The sequence below is a fragment of the Octodon degus genome, unplaced genomic scaffold (assembly GCF_000260255.1).
Source record: "Octodon degus isolate 3935 unplaced genomic scaffold, OctDeg1.0 scaffold00170, whole genome shotgun sequence".
Taxonomy (NCBI): Eukaryota; Metazoa; Chordata; class Mammalia; order Rodentia; family Octodontidae; genus Octodon; species Octodon degus.
In genome coordinates, this window is record NW_004524746.1 from 4,871,584 (window position 1) to 4,878,156 (window position 6,573).

The 6,573-nt window shown below is 39.6% G+C and overlaps 1 pseudogene; it reads left to right on the top strand.

Annotated features, from left to right (window-relative positions):
- The first annotated feature begins 4,475 nt into the window (after positions 1–4,475).
- LOC101574456 lies at positions 4,476–5,104 on the top strand (annotated as a pseudogene).
- The last annotated feature ends 1,469 nt before the right edge of the window (positions 5,105–6,573 follow it).

Genomic DNA, 6,573 nt, shown 5'->3' on the forward strand with positions numbered 1-6,573 from the left:
ACACTCTCTCCACAGGTCCCTATTCAGCTCAGCCCACCTACCTAGGAGTGGGAGATTAGGGACTCAGCCTGTAAACATAAAAGTCTGAAAGCAGCACAGAACACAACCTCTCCATGACCATGAAAGCCTTCACCCGCCAGGAAGGAAAATGCTGTAGATGGAACTGCATGTACCATAACAAGACCAATTACAGCCAGAGTGATTGCAGCCACAAGGATCACTGCTTCTGTTATTGTCACTGAAGGAGAATGTGGAGTCATTGACACATGGTGTGTTGGAAATGAACATAATGTTGGCCCCAGAGAAAGGTACTTTGTAGCCATGAAAAATATGGCCCTCCTCCTAGCAACATCTGTCACCTTTGCTTATGCCCAGAGTGTGGTTGCTGTGGCTTTTCTCAGAATATATTTTAGACTTTCATTTTCAGCAAGATCTCACACACATATCACCCATCAAACCTTTTACAGCATTTGCTGAGACATATGGAGTGTGGAGCAGAATATCACTGGAAAGAGGAAAGAGAGCAGAGCCAAGACCATTTCTCATCAGTTAACCCAGAGTTCACCCAGGATGAAGTTGAGTCATAGCAGCAAGAATATTTGCAAAACATAAGAGATTCTAGTTGTTCTTATAAAACTCTTCAAGTAGACTGTCCAACTGTTGCCATATATGTATTTTAAGATATTATAAACATACAAAAGAAAGCATACATCATTTTGTACACTCTAGCAATCCCATTCCAAACAGTGCATATGCCTTGTATGCCTCAAACTCTAATTAAATCTTTCCTGTTAAATAATTTCTATTACAAATCCATGGGGCATTTCTTTTTTAGGGTAGGGAAAAATGAAAAGCTGTTTTGCGTTAGCTTGCCTAATTCCCAGGTTTTCTTGTCAGAGTAAAGTAACCACAAAAATAGCATCAAAATCCTTTATGATCATGTGTCAACCATAGAGCCACTCTGAGATATGGATTCACCTTGCAGAATGATTTTCTTTACTAATTAGCTGACATCTAATGTAACATTCATCTCCCTTCCCTTGCCAACATCAGTGTCACAATGTGACAAATCAGAGGATAGGCACTCCTGAGGACAAACTGCATCTCAGTGATGTGAATGACTCTTTCCTCTAAAAGCACCAATTTTTCTTTCAAAACTGCTTTTGCATAGCTACTTTCTTAGAGCAGGGCTGGAGCTCTCCTCCTCCTTGGGTGTTCTTTGGAGCCGTCAGCTAGCCAGTCTCTCCAGGAGAAAAGATGGCAGCAGGGTCAATATAGTTTTAGTATCTATTAGTATCATTTGAAAAGCATTCCCTTTCATATCTCCTTTTTAAAGCTAATGGCACAGTCCAAATTAACTCAGAATTGAGATGCTTGCTTTATTCTCTATAACCAGGAAGACTAAAAATAAAAAACTTATAGTTCAAAACAACTAAATATGTTAAGAAAAATAACAATTATCCCTTTAATGCGAAGTCTAGCAATACAAAAATTAAGGAAATTCAAAGGGCCAAAACTATATGCACAACAAAGCACAAATATAGAAAGTTAAGCACTTGCTGGGAATTTCTCTGAAAAATTTGGGTGCTTCATCCCTGGAAGCCTTTGGCTTACTGAAACATAACAAAGATATAAGGTAAAACGATTTCTCATCGAGAAGAAAATTGGAGATGATGTATAACACACCTAAGGAGAGTCACATGGAAAGAAAACATTCTCTCAGGCTTTCACAGAGAACCAATTGGTCAAGCAATGGCCGTGACTCATCCACATGGCTGACACTGACAAAGGATCTACAAACTGTGGTACAGGGTTTCAGGGTAAATCCTGAGGGGATTTGACTGACTGTGGCAGATACAAAAGTTACATTTCTTGTTATATAGGTCTTGCTTTATCTTGGTCTTAACCATCCAGCAGAAAAGTATAAAAACGAGGTATAAAAAGTAAAGCCATATTAATATGCTAAGCTGTAAAAGGCTCAAGTCAACAACTTCTGACATTGCCAGTCCTGTGGATAACCCACTACTATTATGGACTACTGGACTATATTGGATTATTTTGCTGCATTCATGTGCCTGCAATATTTAAATGACAATGGAACATCTATCTCTGACAAAACTAAACAAAAAAAGGAAATATAAATGAAGGACCGTTTTGTATCTGTATATACAAAATAATTAGGTTAGATATACAGCTACTTTCTCTTAATTCAGTAAGAAGAAAGATTTTTATTAATAGTGTTTGGACAGGATATGATGTCTGCATCTTGTACTATGAATAACCACTATGAAGACAAAAATATGTAATGTATTAATTGTTGAAACTGTCCTACTAACCTGTTTTGAAACTGTCTCATTGCTATTTATTTCTCAATAAAATTAATAAAAATAAAATAAAATAAAATGTTCAAATATAAATATAAAAAAGAAAATTGGATCAAAGGACCAGATAAATAAGGTGACTTCACAAGTCAGCATCTTTAATGAATAAAGATAAAAACCAAGCAAATATAGACATTCTGCATGGGAGCCAGTAACTTAAATCCTGAGTTTCCGCATAGTGGAAGCAAAGGGAAACAAACTCAAAAGCCCACGGAGCACTCACATTTCCAGTGAAACTAGAGGCTGGAGGGAAATCTGCTTACCTGAGGCAAAACCCCAATGGAAATGTGTGAGAAGCCATTAACTGGTATCCCTTTTATAATAGTGTCAGCCATTTTCTTAAGTTTCTATTCCCCTGCTGAGTTAAGTTTCTGGTCCTTCCCACCTTGCCCATTCCCTGTGATTCACGTGCTATGCCCCAGGGGTGGGACCTTCCTCCATTGCCTAGATACCTGCTGATGTCAAGAGCCAAGACTTCCTCATTCCTACACTCCCTGTATATACCCAGCACCTCCTCTGAATAAAGGAGACTTGGTCAGACTCTCCTGTCTTGTCTCCATTCTTGCGTCTCCTGTCCTTTGTCCCCTCCTCCATTCCCTGTTCCTCTCCCAGGTGACCTTCGTTGACTGACTCGCTGGATGGGACAGAAATGTACAATAAAACTCCTCTGTGTTAACCATGGTTCTGAATGAGGCAAAACTGTAAGAATGATAATCTCTTGAAATTTTTAACTGTAGCCAAGCTTGTATTTGGGTCTGAGGTTCAAGTGGAAGTTAATTGCATGATCATGAAGGGTTTATACCAAAAGGAAGAGAAGAAGGGAAAGGACAAAGGAAAATCAAGAAGAGGAAAGGGAAAAGGAGGAGGAGGAGCAAAATCCCTTGTGAAAGAAAATCAATAGGAAGAAGATTGACAAGACCAAATTTGAAAACACATTGTAGATTTTCTATAAATAATACTCCAGTTTTAGTACATAAATGGACAGAGAGGTTGGGGATATAACTCAGGGGTGTAAGTGCCTGCCTGGTCAGTACAAGGTCCTGAGTTCCACCTCCAGTGCCAACAAAACACAAGCAAAGAAAGCTATCAGGGCCAGCCAGATAGCTCAGCAGACTAAAACACCTGCTTAGGCAGGGTGCAGGGTCTGGGGTTTGATCCCCAGGGTGCTACGCTGGTCCCGCCCCCAGGGTGCGCTGAGACAGCAATTGAGATTGGGCATGGTGGTGTGCGCCTCCCAGGGCTGGGGAGGCTGAAAACAGGAGAATTACTATGGGTCTGATTTATAGTAGTGAGACCCTGTAGATCCTGTGGACCCTGCACTAAATAAAAAAAGGACAGAAAAATTGAATAATTAGAATTTCTATCTAAAGATCGAAAGAAATATGAAATCTTATATTAAAAAATGCATCATTTGAAATTAGGATGATTTTGATAAGTGTAGGTGACTCAGCAGCTAAATGGAAAAAGTACAACTGGTACACTCTTCACACAATGAAAGGATAAACTGCATCAGATATAAAAATACTAGTAATAATTCAAATATATCTATGCTATAACTACACTTCTAGATCTCAGTGACAGCTACTTGGTAAATACATTGGTCAAGCAAATCACATTAAAATTCATCTTACTATCAAAATATTATGGTGAAGGTTTGATTATATAATAGAGTACATAAAGTATTACCAATTAACAGTTTTAAAGAATGAACCCTCAAGAAATGAATGACGGGACACAAATGTATTTGTCTGATGATATGTAGCTATATAGAATGTTGTTTCAAAACCTGGTCATGGGAGACTGGAAATCATGTATGAATGATGCAATAAACTAGGAATTCATCTAAGAGAACAAACTCTTTCAAGTACATTAGATGCTACAACTTATAAAAACAAACACATCTGTGGCATGGAGTGCATACGAAAATGAGGGTAATAATTCAAAATTGCAAATCATTACTATTAATAAATGCAATTTACAAAAAATATCTTTTAAATATTTGAATTTTGACCATCAGCATTTTCAGAGGCTCACAGGTCACAGCTGTGGGAGTGTATCTTCGGTTTTCACAACTAGAGACTGCAGCGGGAAAAAATGAGCAGAACCTTGGGAAAGGTGCTGAGCCTGCAGAACAATACCATTTTAAAGGAAGCCTTTTCATTGCTAAGATTCAGAACTTGGGGAGAGAATTCTATTTATTGTACACGTGGCATTCTGCTGAGTACCAGTCAGCAGTACAAGACAAAGCCCACTCATGGCATTGGAAGATGCAAGCACCTGATTATGTCGCAAGAGCCCAAGAAGAGGGCAAAAGTGAAAGTGAGACAAATTAACTTGGGGACAGATAATGAAAACAGGGTTTTACGCACTCGCCTGACTGTGCAGGGTATGATCCTGACAGAAAGTTATTCTCAGTAATACACAATCTCTGCAACTGTCTCCATCAAGTTGAGAAAAGTTGTTCAATGCCCACCAAATCCATGGAAGTGTTCTGCATGCAGGACCAAGGCACCAGAATGTTCCTGGACTCAGTCCTTACCACCATGAGCAAGTAGCTCAGAGCAGCGGTCTGAGGGCTACATTTGCAGAGATTTTCTTGGAAATACTCCAGAGCAATCTTCCTGAAGAAGTCAGGTTGTCAGTGCGGGAGAGCACTGAAGGGGACTTCAGGGAAGGTTCAAGCTCATCCAGAACTGGAAGAACTGTTGGCCATGTTGAACTAGCTCTTGCAGACCATTTCCTGATGGCACTGGTGACACAGCCAAGTGAAAAAGCCTCCTGAGAGGACAGACTTGAGCCGGAGGAGAGCCTGACCCTTAAGGTTGTATTTTGCCTTTTCATGCACACAGAAGTGTTTGCTCTCCTCTGGCGTGATTGTTAGCAGTTCTTAACACTTACCTTTGAGATAACCTGGAGTGTCCTTCATTTAATAAAAATCTATGACTACTGCAATAAATAAATAAATAAATAAATATTTGAATTTTGAAAAAAAAAGTTATTTTTCTTGTTCTACAGTTGACATTACACTGGCTCAGAATAAATTTTCATATTTCCTTCCCCTTTTTACTCCAGAAAGTCAATCCTTATTGATATTTATAAATGCTACTATTGCTCAAAGTAAAGCATAGGTTTTAGTAGCGACTTTCGTATGACTCACAACTTTAAATCAATCTAAAAAGTGAGCCAGTTTTTGGTAAAAGCACTCCAGAGGAGCTTTGAGAAGATAAAGAAATCTAAATAAATCTTGCCATGATCTTGATTGAGTAAGACCATTGAACAGATTCCAGCCATAGAGGTGGGAGGAGTTCACCACCTTTCCCCACAGTCTCTGCAATAACTGGCTCCAGCTGGAACATAGCTCTTGCCTGCCCTGTGCACCAGAAGACATGGCAAGTGATCCCAAGTTTGGTGATTGGGGTTTTGAATAGATTTCCACACCAACTTCGGAAAGGTTCATGTTTAAATACCTCAGTGTTCATCTTGTCATTACTAGTAATGGCTTCATTTAGAATCGAATTTTCCATTCCAATAGAAGCCTGCTGTTATCTCTCTATTTAGAAAAGTAATTTGTAACATTAGAATTGCTACAGCCTAGAAATTAGCAATTACAGACAACTCCCGCAGGGGAAGAAAGCCCCTGAGTATTGCTGCAGACTCCTCTGGTCCTTTGAAGTATGTCCTCTTTATTATGCCTTTCTGAATTTCATAAAATCTATTGTCCTGGCTTTAAGCTTTTTCAAATGAAAAACCACCTGAAACTGTGTGCAGCAGACTCCTGAGACTAAATGAAGAAGGAGAAGCTTAAATAAAGCATAGAAATCATGGCCATCCGACCCAGTGGTGTGAGTTCTGTGCAACACTCAACAGGTCAAGGTCTGCTTGAGTTGATGCAGGAGGTGAAAGCTTGCTGATCCCCCGGAGCCAAAAATGTCTAGAAAACTAGACATCTTGCCAGTTTGAGCAGAAAGGTACCTGGAGGGACCTGGGAGGGAGGGTGCACCGTAGGGGACAATCAGATAAAATTTAATTATTCAGCCAAAGCATCACCTTTTGGCCCCGCTTGCCTAAAACAAATACCTGTGCTCAGAACTCTATGCCTTTGCTGTTCCTCAAGCCAGGGAGATAGCTCAGTGGAATAAGCACTTGCCTGGCAAGCGAAAGGACCTGAGTTCAATCCCTCATTCTGCAAAAA